Genomic DNA, 15173 nt, shown 5'->3' on the forward strand with positions numbered 1-15173 from the left:
CAAGTGTCCGTCAGTCAGTCACCCAAGTGTCAGTCAGTCACCCAAGTGTCAGTCAGTCACCCACCCAAGAGTCAGTCAGTCAGTCACCCAAGTGTCAGTCAGTCAGTCACCGAAGTGTCAGTTAGTCAGTCACCCAAGTGTCAGTCAGTCAGTCACCCACCCAAGTGTCAGTGAGTCACCCACCCAAGGGTCAGTGAGTCACCCACCCAAGTGTCAGTCAGTCAGTCAGTCACCCAAGTGTCAGTCAGTCAGTCACCCAAGTGTCAGTCAGTCACCCAAGTGTCAGTCAGTCAGTCACCCAAGTGTCAGTCACCCATCAAAATGTCAGTCAGTCACCCTCCCATGTGTCAGTCAGTCACCCTCCCAAGTGTCAGTCAGTCAGTCACCCAAGTGTCAGTTAGTCAGTCACCCAAGTTTCAGTCAGTCAGTCACCCAAGTGTCAGTCAGTCAATCACCCACCCAAGTGTCAGTGAGTCACCATCCCAAGTGTCAGTCAGTCACCACCCAAGTGTCAGTCAGTCACCCACCCAAGTGTCAGTGAGTCACCCACACAAGTGTCAGTCAGTCAGTCACCCAAGTGTCAGTCAGTCAGTCACCCAAATGTCAGTCAGTCACCCAAGTGTCAGTCTGTCAGTCACCCAAGTGTCAGTCAGTCACCCAAGTGTCTGTCAGTCACCCAAGTGTCAGTCAGTCACCCACCCAAGTGTCAGTCAGTCACCGAAGTGTCAGTTAGTTAGTCACCCAAGTGTCAGTCAGTCAGTCACCCAAGTGTCAGTCAGTCAGTCACCCAAGTGTCAGTCAGTCAGTCAGTCACCCAAGTGTCAGTCAGTCAGTCACCCAAGTGTCCGTCAGTCAGTCACCCAAGTATCAGTCAGTCAGTCACCCAAGTGTCAGTGAGTCACCTACCCAAGTGTCAGTGAGTCACCCACCCAAATGTCAGTGAGTCACCCACACAAGTGTCAGTCAGTCAGTCACCCAAGTGTCCATCAGTCAGTCACCCAAGTGTCAGTCAGTCACCCACCCAAGGGTCAGTCAGTCACCCAACCAAATGTCAGTGAGTCACCTAAACAAGTGTCAGTGAGTCACCCACCCAAGTGTCAGAGAGTAACCCACCCAAGTGTCAGTCAGTCAGTCACCCAAGTGTCAGTCAGTGAGTCACCCACCCAAGGGTCAGTCAGTCACCCACCCAAGTGTCAGTGAGTCACCCACCCAAATGTCAGTGAGTCACCTACCCAAATGTCAGTGAGTCACCCACACAAGTGTCAGTCAGTCACCCAAGTGTCAGTCAGTCACCAGAGTGTCAGTCAGTCACCCAAGTGTCAGTCAGTAAGTCACCCAAGTGTCAGTCACCCAAGTGTCAGTCACCCAAGTGTCAGTCAGTCCCCCAAGTGTCAGTCTGTCAGTCACCCAAGTGTCAGTCTGTCAGTCACCCAAGTGTCAGTCAGTCAGTCACCCAAGTGTCAGTCAGTCACCCAAGTGTCAGTCAGTCACCCAAGTGTCCGTCAGTCACCCAAGTGTCAGTCAGTTACACACCCAAGTGTCAGTCAGTCACCGAAGTGTCAGTTAGTCAGTCACCCAAGTGTCAGTCAGTCAGTCACCCACCCAAGTGTCAGTGAGTCACCCACCCAAGGGTCAGTGAGTCACCCACCCAAGTGTCAGTCAGTCAGTCACCCAAGTGTCAGTCAGTCACCCACCCAAGGGTCAGTCAGTCACCCACCCAAATGTCAGTGAGTCACCTAAACAAGTGTCAGTGAGTCACCCACCCAAGTGTCAGAGAGTCACCCACCCAAGTGTCAGTCAGTCAGTCACCCAAGTGTCAGTCAGTCAGTCACCCAAGTGTCAGTCAGTGAGTCACCCACCCAAGGGTCAGTCAGTCACCCACCCAAGTGTCAGTGAGTCACCCACCCAAATGTCAGTGAGTCACCCACACAAGTGTCAGTCAGTCAGTCACCCAAGTGTCCGTCAGTCACCCAAGTGTCAGTCAGTCACCCAAGTGTCAGTCAGTCACCCACCCAAGAGTCAGTCAGTCAGTCACCCAAGTGTCAGTCACCCAAGTGTCAGTCAGTCACCCAAATGTCAGTCAGTCACCCAAGTGTCAGTCTGTCAGTCACCCAAGTGTCAGTCAGTCAGTCACCCAAGTGTCAGTCAGTCACCCAAGTGTCAGTCAGTCACCCAAGTGTCCGTCAGTCACCCAAGTGTCAGTCAGTCAGTCACCCAAGTGTCAGTCAGTCACCCAAGTGTCAGTCAGTCACCCAAGTGTCAGTCAGTCAGTCAGCCAAGTGTCAGTCAGTCACCCACCCAAGAGTCAGTCAGTCAGTCACCCAAGTGTCAGTCAGTCAGTCACTCAAGTGTCAGTCAGTCAGTCACCCACCCAAGTGTCAGACAGTCAGTCAGTCAGTCACCCAAGTGTCAGTCAGTCACCCAAGTGTCAGTCAGTCACCCAAGTGTCAGTCAGTCAGCCAAGTGACAGTCAGTCAGTCACCCAAGTGTCAGTTAGCCGGTCACCCTAGTGTCAGACAGTGAGTCACTCACCCAAGTGTCAGTGAGTCACCCACCCAAGGGTCAGTCAGTCACCCACCCAAGTGTCAGTGAGTCACCCACCCAAATGTCAGTCAGTCACCCACACAAGTGTCAGTCAGTCAGTCACCCAAGTGTCCGTCAGTCAGTCACCCAAGTGTCAGTCAGTCACCCAAGTGTCAGTCAGTCAGTCACCCAAGTGTCAGTCAGTCAGTCACCGAAGTGTCAGTTAGTCAGTCACCCAAGTGTCAGTCAGTCAGTCACCCACCCAAGTGTCAGTGAGTCACCCACCCAAGGGTCAGTGAGTCACCCACCCAAGTGTCAGTCACCCATCAAAATGTCAGTCAGTCACCCTCCCATGTGTCAGTCAGTCAGTCACCAAAGTGTCAGTCAGTCAGTTACCCAAGTGTCATTCAGTCAGTCACCCAAGTGTCAGTCAGTCACCCAAGTGTCAGTCAGTCACCCACCCAAGGGTCAGTCAGTCACCCAACCAAATGTCAGTGAGTCACCTAAACAAGTGTCAGTGAGTCACCCACCCAAGTTTTAGAGAGTCACCCACCCAAGTGTCAGTCAGTCAGTCACCCAAGTGTCAGTCAGTCAGTCACCCAAGTGTCAGTCAGTCACCCAAGTGTCAGTCAGTCAGTCACCCAAGTGTCAGTCACCCATCAAAATGTCAGTCAGTCACCCTCCCATGTGTCAGTCAGTCACCCTCCCAAGTGTCAGTCAGTCAGTCACCCAAGTGTCAGTTAGTCAGTCACCCAAGTTTCAGTCAGTCAGTCACCCAAGTGTCAGTCAGTCAATCACCCACCCAAGTGTCAGTGAGTCACCATCCCAAGTGTCAGTCAGTCACCACCCAAGTGTCAGTCAGTCACCCACCCAAGTGTCAGTGAGTCACCCACACAAGTGTCAGTCAGTCAGTCACCCAAGTGTCAGTCAGTCAGTCACCCAAGTGTCAGTCAGTCACCCAAGTGTCAGTCTGTCAGTCACCCAAGTGTCAGTCAGTCACCCAAGTGTCCGTCAGTCACCCAAGTGTCAGTCAGTCACCCACCCAAGTGTCAGTCAGTCACTCAAGTGTCAGTTAGTTAGTCACCCAAGTGTCAGTCAGTCAGTCACCCAAGTGTCAGTCAGTCAGTCACCCAAGTGTCAGTCAGTCACCCACCCAAGAGTCAGTCAGTCAGTCACCCAAGTGTCAGTCAGTCAGTCACCGAAGTGTCAGTTAGTCAGTCACCCAAGTGTCAGTCAGTCAGTCACCCACCCAAGTGTCAGTGAGTCACCCACCCAAGGGTCAGTGAGTCACCCACCCAAGTGTCAGTCAGTCAGTCAGTCACCCAAGTGTCAGTCAGTCAGTCACCCAAGTGTCAGTCAGTCACCCAAGTGTCAGTCAGTCAGTCACCCAAGTGTCAGTCACCCATCAAAATGTCAGTCAGTCACCCTCCCATGTGTCAGTCAGTCACCCTCCCAAGTGTCAGTCAGTCAGTCACCCAAGTGTCAGTTAGTCAGTCACCCAAGTTTCAGTCAGTCAGTCACCCAAGTGTCAGTCAGTCAATCACCCACCCAAGTGTCAGTGAGTCACCATCCCAAGTGTCAGTCAGTCACCACCCAAGTGTCAGTCAGTCACCCACCCAAGTGTCAGTGAGTCACCCACACAAGTGTCAGTCAGTCAGTCACCCAAGTGTCAGTCAGTCAGTCACCCAAATGTCAGTCAGTCACCCAAGTGTCAGTCTGTCAGTCACCCAAGTGTCAGTCAGTCACCCAAGTGTCAGTCAGTCACCCACCCAAGTGTCAGTCAGTCACCGAAGTGTCAGTCAGTCAGTCACCCAAGTGTCAGTCAGTCAGTCACCCAAGTGTCAGTCAGTAAGTCAGTCACCCAAGTGTCAGTCAGTCAGTCACCCAAGTGTCCGTCAGTCAGTCACCCAAGTATCAGTCAGTCAGTCACCCAAGTGTCAGTGAGTCACCTACCCAAGTGTCAGTGAGTCACCCACCCAAATGTCAGTGAGTCACCCACACAAGTGTCAGTCAGTCAGTCACCCAAGTGTCCATCAGTCAGTCACCCAAGTGTCAGTCAGTCACCCACCCAAGGGTCAGTCAGTCACCCAACCAAATGTCAGTGAGTCACCTAAACAAGTGTCAGTGAGTCACCCACCCAAGTGTCAGAGAGTAACCCACCCAAGTGTCAGTCAGTCAGTCACCCAAGTGTCAGTCAGTGAGTCACCCACCCAAGGGTCAGTCAGTCACCCACCCAAGTGTCAGTGAGTCACCCACCCAAATGTCAGTGAGTCACCCACCCAAATGTCAGTGAGTCACCCACACAAGTGTCAGTCAGTCACCCAAGTGTCAGTCAGTCACCAGAGTGTCAGTCAGTCACCCAAGTGTCAGTCAGTAAGTCACCCAAGTGTCAGTCACCCAAGTGTCAGTCACCCAAGTGTCAGTCAGTCCCCCAAGTGTCAGTCTGTCAGTCACCCAAGTGTCAGTCTGTCAGTCACCCAAGTGTCAGTCAGTCAGTCACCCAAGTGTCAGTCAGTCACCCAAGTGTCAGTCAGTCACCCAAGTGTCCGTCAGTCACCCAAGTGTCAGTCAGTTACACACCCAAGTGTCAGTCAGTCACCGAAGTGTCAGTTAGTCAGTCACCCAAGTGTCAGTCAGTCAGTCACCCACCCAAGTGTCAGTGAGTCACCCACCCAAGGGTCAGTGAGTCACCCACCCAAGTGTCAGTCAGTCAGTCACCCAAGTGTCAGTCAGTCACCCACCCAAGGGTCAGTCAGTCACCCACCCAAATGTCAGTGAGTCACCTAAACAAGTGTCAGTGAGTCACCCACCCAAGTGTCAGAGAGTCACCCACCCAAGTGTCAGTCAGTCAGTCACCCAAGTGTCAGTCAGTCAGTCACCCAAGTGTCAGTCAGTGAGTCACCCACCCAAGGGTCAGTCAGTCACCCACCCAAGTGTCAGTGAGTCACCCACCCAAATGTCAGTGAGTCACCCACACAAGTGTCAGTCAGTCAGTCACCCAAGTGTCCGTCAGTCAGTCACCCAAGTGTCAGTCAGTCACCCAAGTGTCAGTCAGTCAGTCACCCAAGTGTCAGTCAGTCAGTCACCGAAGTGTCAGTTAGTCAGTCACCCAAGTGTCAGTCAGTCAGTCACCCACCCAAGTGTCAGTGAGTCACCCACCCAAGGGTCAGTGAGTCACCCACCCAAGTGTCAGTCACCCATCAAAATGTCAGTCAGTCACCCTCCCATGTGTCAGTCAGTCAGTCACCAAAGTGTCAGTCAGTCAGTTACCCAAGTGTCATTCAGTCAGTCACCCAAGTGTCAGTCAGTCACCCAAGTGTCAGTCAGTCACCCACCCAAGGGTCAGTCAGCCACCCAACCAAATGTCAGTGAGTCACCTAAACAAGTGTCAGTGAGTCACCCACCCAAGTTTCAGAGAGTCACCCACCCAAGTGTCAGTCAGTCAGTCACCCAAGTGTCAGTCAGTCAGTCACCCAAGTGTCAGTCAGTCACCCAAGTGTCAGTCAGTCAGTCACCCAAGTGTCAGTCACCCATCAAAATGTCAGTCAGTCACCCTCCCATGTGTCAGTCAGTCACCCTCCCAAGTGTCAGTCAGTCAGTCACCCAAGTGTCAGTTAGTCAGTCACCCAAGTTTCAGTTAGTCAGTCACCCAAGTGTCAGTCAGTCAATCACCCACCCAAGTGTCAGTGAGTCACCATCCCAAGTGTCAGTCAGTCACCACCCAAGTGTCAGTCAGTCACCCACCCAAGTGTCAGTGAGTCACCCACACAAGTGTCAGTCAGTCAGTCACCCAAGTGTCAGTCAGTCAGTCACCCAAGTGTCAGTCTGTCAGTCACCCAAGTGTCAGTCTGTCAGTCACCCAAGTGTCAGTCAGTCACCCAAGTGTCCGTCAGTCACCCAAGTGTCAGTCAGTCACCCACCCAAGTGTCAGTCAGTCACCCAAGTGTCAGTTAGTTAGTCACCCAAGTGTCAGTCAGTCAGTCACCCAAGTGTCAGTCAGTCAGTCACCCAAGTGTCAGTCAGTCACCCACCCAAGAGTCAGTCAGTCAGTCACCCAAGTGTCAGTCAGTCAGTCACCGAAGTGTCAGTCAGTCACCCACCCAAGTGTCAGTGAGTCACCCACCCAAGGGTCAGTGAGTCACCCACCCAAGTGTCAGTCAGTCAGTCAGTCACCCAAGTGTCAGTCAGTCAGTCACCCAAGTGTCAGTCAGTCACCCAAGTGTCAGTCTGTCAGTCACCCAAGTGTCAGTCAGTCACCCAAGTGTCTGTCAGTCACCCAAGTGTCAGTCAGTCACCCACCCAAGTGTCAGTCAGTCACCGAAGTGTCAGTTAGTTAGTCACCCAAGTGTCAGTCAGTCAGTCACCCAAGTGTCAGTCAGTCAGTCACCCAAGTGTCAGTCAGTCAGTCAGTCACCCAAGTGTCAGTCAGTCAGTCACCCAAGTGTCCGTCAGTCAGTCACCCAAGTATCAGTCAGTCAGTCACCCAAGTGTCAGTGAGTCACCTACCCAAGTGTCAGTGAGTCACCCACCCAAATGTCAGTGAGTCACCCACACAAGTGTCAGTCAGTCAGTCACCCAAGTGTCCATCAGTCAGTCACCCAAGTGTCAGTCAGTCACCCACCCAAGGGTCAGTCAGTCACCCAACCAAATGTCAGTGAGTCACCTAAACAAGTGTCAGTGAGTCACCCACCCAAGTGTCAGAGAGTAACCCACCCAAGTGTCAGTCAGTCAGTCACCCAAGTGTCAGTCAGTGAGTCACCCACCCAAGGGTCAGTCAGTCACCCACCCAAGTGTCAGTGAGTCACCCACCCAAATGTCAGTGAGTCACCCACCCAAATGTCAGTGAGTCACCCACACAAGTGTCAGTCAGTCACCCAAGTGTCAGTCAGTCACCAGAGTGTCAGTCAGTCACCCAAGTGTCAGTCAGTAAGTCACCCAAGTGTCAGTCACCCAAGTGTCAGTCACCCAAGTGTCAGTCAGTCCCCCAAGTGTCAGTCTGTCAGTCACCCAAGTGTCAGTCTGTCAGTCACCCAAGTGTCAGTCAGTCAGTCACCCAAGTGTCAGTCAGTCACCCAAGTGTCAGTCAGTCACCCAAGTGTCCGTCAGTCACCCAAGTGTCAGTCAGTTACACACCCAAGTGTCAGTCAGTCACCGAAGTGTCAGTTAGTCAGTCACCCAAGTGTCAGTCAGTCAGTCACCCACCCAAGTGTCAGTGAGTCACCCACCCAAGGGTCAGTGAGTCACCCACCCAAGTGTCAGTCAGTCAGTCACCCAAGTGTCAGTCAGTCACCCACCCAAGGGTCAGTCAGTCACCCACCCAAATGTCAGTGAGTCACCTAAACAAGTGTCAGTGAGTCACCCACCCAAGTGTCAGAGAGTCACCCACCCAAGTGTCAGTCAGTCAGTCACCCAAGTGTCAGTCAGTCAGTCACCCAAGTGTCAGTCAGTGAGTCACCCACCCAAGGGTCAGTCAGTCACCCACCCAAGTGTCAGTGAGTCACCCACCCAAATGTCAGTGAGTCACCCACACAAGTGTCAGTCAGTCAGTCACCCAAGTGTCCGTCAGTCACCCAAGTGTCAGTCAGTCACCCAAGTGTCAGTCAGTCACCCACCCAAGAGTCAGTCAGTCAGTCACCCAAGTGTCAGTCACCCAAGTGTCAGTCAGTCACCCAAATGTCAGTCAGTCACCCAAGTGTCAGTCTGTCAGTCACCCAAGTGTCAGTCAGTCAGTCACCCAAGTGTCAGTCAGTCACCCAAGTGTCAGTCAGTCACCCAAGTGTCCGTCAGTCACCCAAGTGTCAGTCAGTCAGTCACCCAAGTGTCAGTAAGTCACCCAAGTGTCAGTCAGTCACCCAAGTGTCAGTCAGTCAGTCAGCCAAGTGTCAGTCAGTCACCCACCCAAGAGTCAGTCAGTCAGTCACCCAAGTGTCAGTCAGTCAGTCACTCAAGTGTCAGTCAGTCAGTCACCCACCCAAGTGTCAGACAGTCAGTCAGTCAGTCACCCAAGTGTCAGTCAGTCACCCAAGTGTCAGTCAGTCACCCAAGTGTCAGTCAGTCACCCAAGTGACAGTCAGTCAGTCACCCAAGTGTCAGTTAGCCGGTCACCCTAGTGTCAGACAGTGAGTCACTCACCCAAGTGTCAGTGAGTCACCCACCCAAGTGTCAGTGAGTCACCCACCCTAGTGTCAGTCAGTCAGTCACTCAAGTGTCAGTCAGTCAGTCACCCAAGAGTCAGTCAGTCACCCAAGTGTCAGTTAGCCAGTCACCCAAGTGTCAGTCAGTGAGTCACCCACCCAAGTGTCAGTGAGTCACCCACCCAAGTGTCAGTGAGTCACCCACCCAAGTGTCAGTCTGTCAGTCACTCAAGTGTCAGTCAGTCAGTCACCCACCCAAGTGTCAGACAGTCAGTCAGTCAGTCAACCAAGTGTCAGTCAGTCACCCAAGTGTCAGTCAGTCAGTCACCCAAGTGTCAGTCAGTCACCCAAGTGTTAGTCTGTCAGTCACCCAAGTGTCAGTCAGTCACCCAAGTGTCCGTCAGTCACCCAAGTGTCAGTTAGTCAGTCACCCAAGTTTCAGTCAGTCAGTCACCCAAGTGTCAGTCAGTCAATCACCCACCCAAGTGTCAGTCAGTCACCCACCCACCCAAGTGTCAGTCAGTCACCCACCCAAGTGTCAGTCAGTCGCCCCAAATGTCAGTCAGTCAGTCACACAAGTGTCAGTCAGTCAGTCACCCAAGTGTCAGTCACTCACCCAAGTGTCAATCTGTCAGTCAGTCACACAAGTGTCAGTCAGTCAGTCACCCAAGTGTCAGTCACCCAAGTGTCATTCAGTCACTCACCCAGGTGTCAGTCAGTCACCCAAGTATCAGTCAGTCAGTCACCCAACCAGGTGCCAGTCACCCACCAAAGTGTCAGTCACCCACCCAAGTGTCAGTCACCCACCCAAGCGTCAGTTAGTCAGTCACCCACCCAAGTGTCAGACAGTCAGTCACCCAAGTGTCAGTCAGTCACCCAAGTGTCAGTCAGTCAGTCACCCAAGTGTCAGTCTGTCAGTCACCCAAGTGTCAGTCAGTCAGTCACCCAAGTGTCAGTCAGTCACCCAAGTGTCAGTCAGTCACCCAAGTGTCCGTCATTCACCCAAGTGTCAGTCAGTCACCCACCCACCCAAGAGTCAGTCAATCAGTCACCCAAGTGTCAGTCAGTCAGTCACCCAAGTGTCAGTCAGTCAGTCACCCAAGTGTCAGTCAGTCACCCAAGTCTCAGTCTGTCAGTCACCCAAGTGTCAGTCAGTCAGTCACCCAAGTGTCAGTCAGTCACCCAAGTGTCAGTCAGTCACCCAAGTGTCCGTCAGTCACCCAAGTGTCTGTCAGTCACCCAAGTGTCAGTCAGTCACCCACCCAAGTGTCAGTCAGTCACCGAAGTGTCAGTTAGTTAGTCACCCAAGTGTCAGTCAGTCAGTCACCCACCCATGTGTTAGTCAGTCAGTCAGTCAGTCACCCAAGTGTCCATCAGTCAGTCACCCAAGTGTCAGTCAGTCAGTCACCCAAGTGTCAGTGAGTCACCTACCCAAGTGTCAGTGAGTCACCCACCCAAATGTCAGTGAGTCACCCACCCAAGTGTCAGTCAGTCAGTCACCCAAGTGTCAGTCAGTCACCCACCCAAGGGTCAGTCAGTCACCCAACCAAATGTCAGTGAGTCACCTAAACAAGTGTCAGTGAGTCACCCACCCAAGTGTCAGAGAGTCACCCACCCAAGTGTCAGTCAGTCAGTCACCCAAGTGTCAGTCAGTCAGTCACCCAAGTGTCAGTCAGTCAGTCACCCACCCAAAGGTCAGTCAGTCACCCACCCAAGTGTCAGTGAGTCACCCACCCAAATGTCAGTGAGTCACCCACACAAGTGTCAGTCAGTCAGTCACCCAAGTGTCCGTCAGTCAGTCACCCAAGTGTCAGTCAGTCACCCAAGTGTCAGTCAGTCAGTCACCCAAGTGTCAGTCAGTCAGTCACCGAAGTGTCAGTTAGTCAGTCACCCAAGTGTCAGTCAGTCAGTCACCCACCCAAGTGTCAGTGAGTCACCCACCCAAGGGTCAGTGAGTCACCCACCCAAGTGTCAGTCACCCATCAAAATGTCAGTCAGTCACCCTCCCATGTGTCAGTCAGTCAGTCACCCAAGTGTCAGTCAGTCAGTTACCCAAGTGTCATTCAGTCAGTAACCCAAGTGTCAGTCAGTCACCCAAGTGTCAGTCAGTCACCCACCCAAGGGTCAGTCAGTCACCCAACCAAATGTCAGTGAGTCACCTAAACAAGTGTCAGTGAGTCACCCACCCAAGTGTCAGAGAGTCACCCACCCAAGTGTCAGTCAGTCAGTCACCCAAGTGTCAGTCAGTCAGTCACCCAAGTGTCAGTCAGTCACCCAAGTGTCAGTCAGTCAGTCACCCAAGTGTCAGTCACCCATCAAAATGTCAGTCAGTCACCCTCCCATGTGTCAGTCAGTCACCCTCCCAAGTGTCAGTCAGTCAGTCACCCAAGTGTCAGTTAGTCAGTCACCCAAGTTTCAGTCAGTCAGTCACCCAAGTGTCAGTCAGTCAATCACCCACCCAAGTGTCAGTGAGTCACCATCCCAAGTGTCAGTCAGTCACCACCCAAGTGTCAGTCAGTCACCCACCCAAGTGTCAGTGAGTCACCCACACAAGTGTCAGTCAGTCAGTCACCCAAGTGTCAGTCAGTCAGTCACCCAAGTGTCAGTCAGTCACCCAAGTGTCAGTCTGTCAGTCACCCAAGTGTCAGTCAGTCACCCAAGTGTCCGTCAGTCACCCAAGTGTCAGTCAGTCACCCACCCAAGTGTCAGTCAGTCACCCAAGTGTCAGTTAGTTAGTCACCCAAGTGTCAGTCAGTCAGTCACCCAAGTGTCAGTCAGTCAGTCACCCAAGTGTCAGTCAGTCACCCAAGTGTCAGTCAGTCAGTCACCCAAGTGTCAGTCAGTCAGTCACCCAAGTGTCCGTCAGTCAGTCACCCAAGTATCAGTCAGTCAGTCACCCAAGTGTCAGTGAGTCACCTACCCTTGTGTCAGTGAGTCACCCACCCAAATGTCAGTGAGTCACCCACACAAGTGTCAGTCAGTCAGTCACCCAAGTGTCCATCAGTCAGTCACCCAAGTGTCAGTCAGTCACCCACCCAAGGGTCAGTCAGTCACCCAACCAAATGTCAGTGAGTCACCTAAACAAGTGTCAGTGAGTCACCCACCCAAGTGTCAGAGAGTAACCCACCCAAGTGTCAGTCAGTCAGTCACCCAAGTGTCAGTCAGTGAGTCACCCACCCAAGGGTCAGTCAGTCACCCACCCAAGTGTCAGTGAGTCACCCACCCAAATGTCAGTGAGTCACCCACACAAGTGTCAGTCAGTCACCCAAGTGTCAGTCAGTCACCAGAGTGTCAGTCAGTCACCCAAGTGTCAGTCAGTAAGTCACCCAAGTGTCAGTCACCCAAGTGTCAGTCACCCAAGTGTCAGTCAGTCCCCCAAGTGTCAGTCTGTCAGTCACCCAAGTGTCAGTCTGTCAGTCACCCAAGTGTCAGTCAGTCAGTCACCCAAGTGTCAGTCAGTCACCCAAGTGTCAGTCAGTCACCCAAGTGTCCGTCCGTCACCCAAGTGTCAGTCAGTTACACACCCAAGTGTCAGTCAGTCACCGAAGTGTCAGTTAGTCAGTCACCCAAGTGTCAGTCAGTCAGTCACCCACCCAAGTGTCAGTGAGTCACCCACCCAAGGGTCAGTGAGTCACCCACCCAAGTGTCAGTCAGTCAGTCACCCAAGTGTCAGTCAATCACCCACCCAAGGGTCAGTCAGTCACCCACCCAAGTGTCAGAGAGTCACCCACCCAAGTGTCAGTCAGTCAGTCACCCAAGTGTCAGTCAGTCAGTCACCCAAGTGTCAGTCAGTGAGTCACCCACCCAAGGGTCAGTCAGTCACCCATCCAAGTGTCAGTGAGTCACCCACCCAAATGTCAGTGAGTCACCCACACAAGTGTCAGTCAGTCAGTCACCCAAGTGTCCGTCAGTCAGTCACCCAAGTGTCAGTCAGTCACCCAAGTGTCAGTCAGTCACCCACCCAAGAGTCAGTCAGTCAGTCACCCAAGTGTCAGTCAGTCAGTCACCCAAGTGTCAGTCAGTCACCCAAATGTCAGTCAGTCACCCAAGTGTCAGTCTGTCAGTCACCCAAGTGTCAGTCAGTCAGTCAGTCACCCAAGTGTCAGTCAGTCACCCAAGTGTCAGTCAGTCACCCAAGTGTCCGTCAGTCACCCAAGTGTCAGTCAGTCAGTCACCCAAGTGTCAGTCAGTCACCCACCCAAGAGTCAGTCAGTCAGTCACCCAAGTGTCAGTCAGTCAGTCACCCTACCAAGTGTCAGTGAGTCATCCACCCAAGTGTCAGTGAGTCACCCACCCAAGTGTCAGTCAGTCAGTCACTCAAGTGTCAGTCAGTCAGTCACCCACCCAAGTGTCAGACAGTCAGTCAGTCAGTCACCCAAGTGTCAGTAAGTCACCCAAGTGTCAGTCACCCAAGTGTCAGTCACCCAAGTGTCAGTCAGTCCCCCAAGTGTCAGTCTGTCAGTCACCCAAGTGTCAGTCTGTCAGTCACCCAAGTGTCAGTCAGTCAGTCACCCAAGTGTCAGTCAGTCACCCAAGTGTCAGTCAGTCACCCAAGTGTCAGTCAGTTACACACCCAAGTGTCAGTCAGTCACCGAAGTGTCAGTTAGTCAGTCACCCAAGTGTCAGTCAGTCAGTCACCCACCCAAGTGTCAGTGAGTCACCCACCCAAGGGTCAGTGAGTCACCCACCCAAGTGTCAGTCAGTCAGTCACCCAAGTGTCAGTCAGTCACCCACCCAAGGGTCAGTCATTCACCCACCCAAATGTCAGTGAGTCACCTAAACAAGTGTCAGTGAGTCACCCAACCTAGTGTCAGAGAGTCACCCACCCAAGTGTCAGTCAGTCAGTCACCCAAGTGTCAGTCAGTCAGTCACCCAAGTGTCAGTCAGTGAGTCACCCACCCAAGGGTCAGTCAGTCACCCACCCAAGTGTCAGAGAGTCACCCACCCAAGTGTCAGTCAGTCAGTCACCCAAGTGTCAGTCAGTCAGTCACCCAAGTGTCAGTCAGTGAGTCACCCACCCAAGGGTCAGTCAGTCACCCATCCAAGTGTCAGTGAGTCACCCACCCAAATGTCAGTGAGTCACCCACACAAGTGTCAGTCAGTCAGTCACCCAAGTGTCCGTCAGTCAGTCACCCAAGTGTCAGTCAGTCACCCAAGTGTCAGTCAGTCACCCACCCAAGAGTCAGTCAGTCAGTCACCCAAGTGTCAGTCAGTCAGTCACCCAAGTGTCAGTCAGTCACCCAAATGTCAGTCAGTCACCCAAGTGTCAGTCTGTCAGACACCCAAGTGTCAGTCAGTCAGTCACCCAAGTGTCAGTCAGTCACCCAAGTGTCAGTCAGTCACCCAAGTGTCCGTCAGTCACCCAAGTGTCAGTCAGTCAGTCACCCAAGTGTCAGTCAGTCACCCACCCAAGAGTCAGTCAGTCAGTCACCCAAGTGTCAGTCAGTCAGTCACCCTACCAAGTGTCAGTGAGTCATCCACCCAAGTGTCAGTGAGTCACCCACCCAAGTGTCAGTCAGTCAGTCACTCAAGTGTCAGTCAGTCAGTCACCCACCCAAGTGTCAGACAGTCAGTCAGTCAGTCACCCAAGTGTCAGTAAGTCACCCAAGTGTCAGTCACCCAAGTGTCAGTCACCCAAGTGTCAGTCAGTCCCCCAAGTGTCAGTCTGTCAGTCACCCAAGTGTCAGTCTGTCAGTCACCCAAGTGTCAGTCAGTCAGTCACCCAAGTGTCAGTGAGTCACCCAAGTGTCAGTCAGTCACCCAAGTGTCAGTCAGTTACACACCCAAGTGTCAGTCAGTCACCGAAGTGTCAGTTAGTCAGTCACCCAAGTGTCAGTCAGTCAGTCACCCACCCAAGTGTCAGTGAGTCACCCACCCAAGGGTCAGTGAGTCACCCACCCAAGTGTCAGTCAGTCAGTCACCCAAGTGTCAGTCAGTCACCCACCCAAGGGTCAGTCATTCACCCACCCAAATGTCAGTGAGTCACCTAAACAAGTGTCAGTGAGTCACCCAACCTAGTGTCAGAGAGTCACCCACCCAAGTGTCAGTCAGTCAGTCACCCAAGTGTCAGTCAGTCAGTCACCCAAGTGTCAGTCAGTGAGTCACCCACCCAAGGGTCAGTCAGTCACCCACCCAAGTGTCAGTGAGTCACCCACCCAAATGTCAGTGAGTCACCCACACAAGTGTCAGTCAGTCAGTCACCCAAGTGTCCGTCAGTCACCCAAGTGTCAGTCAGTCACCCAAGTGTCAGTCAGTCACCCACCCAAGAGTCAGTCAGTCAGTCACCCAAGTGTCAGTCAGTCAGTCACCCAAGTGTCAGTCACCCAAGTGTCAGTCAGTCACCCAAATGTCAGTCAGTCACCCAAGTGTCAGTCTGTCAGTCACCCAAGTGTCAGTCAGTCACCCAAGTGTCAGTCAGTCACCCAAGTGTCAGTCAGTCACCCAAGTGTCCGTCAGTCACCCAAGTGTCAGTCAGTCAGTCACCCAAGTGTCAGTCAGTCACCCAAGTGTCAGTCA

Source organism: Ascaphus truei, chromosome 2, assembly GCF_040206685.1.
Source record: "Ascaphus truei isolate aAscTru1 chromosome 2, aAscTru1.hap1, whole genome shotgun sequence".
In the NCBI taxonomy this organism is placed as follows: Eukaryota; Metazoa; Chordata; class Amphibia; order Anura; family Ascaphidae; genus Ascaphus; species Ascaphus truei.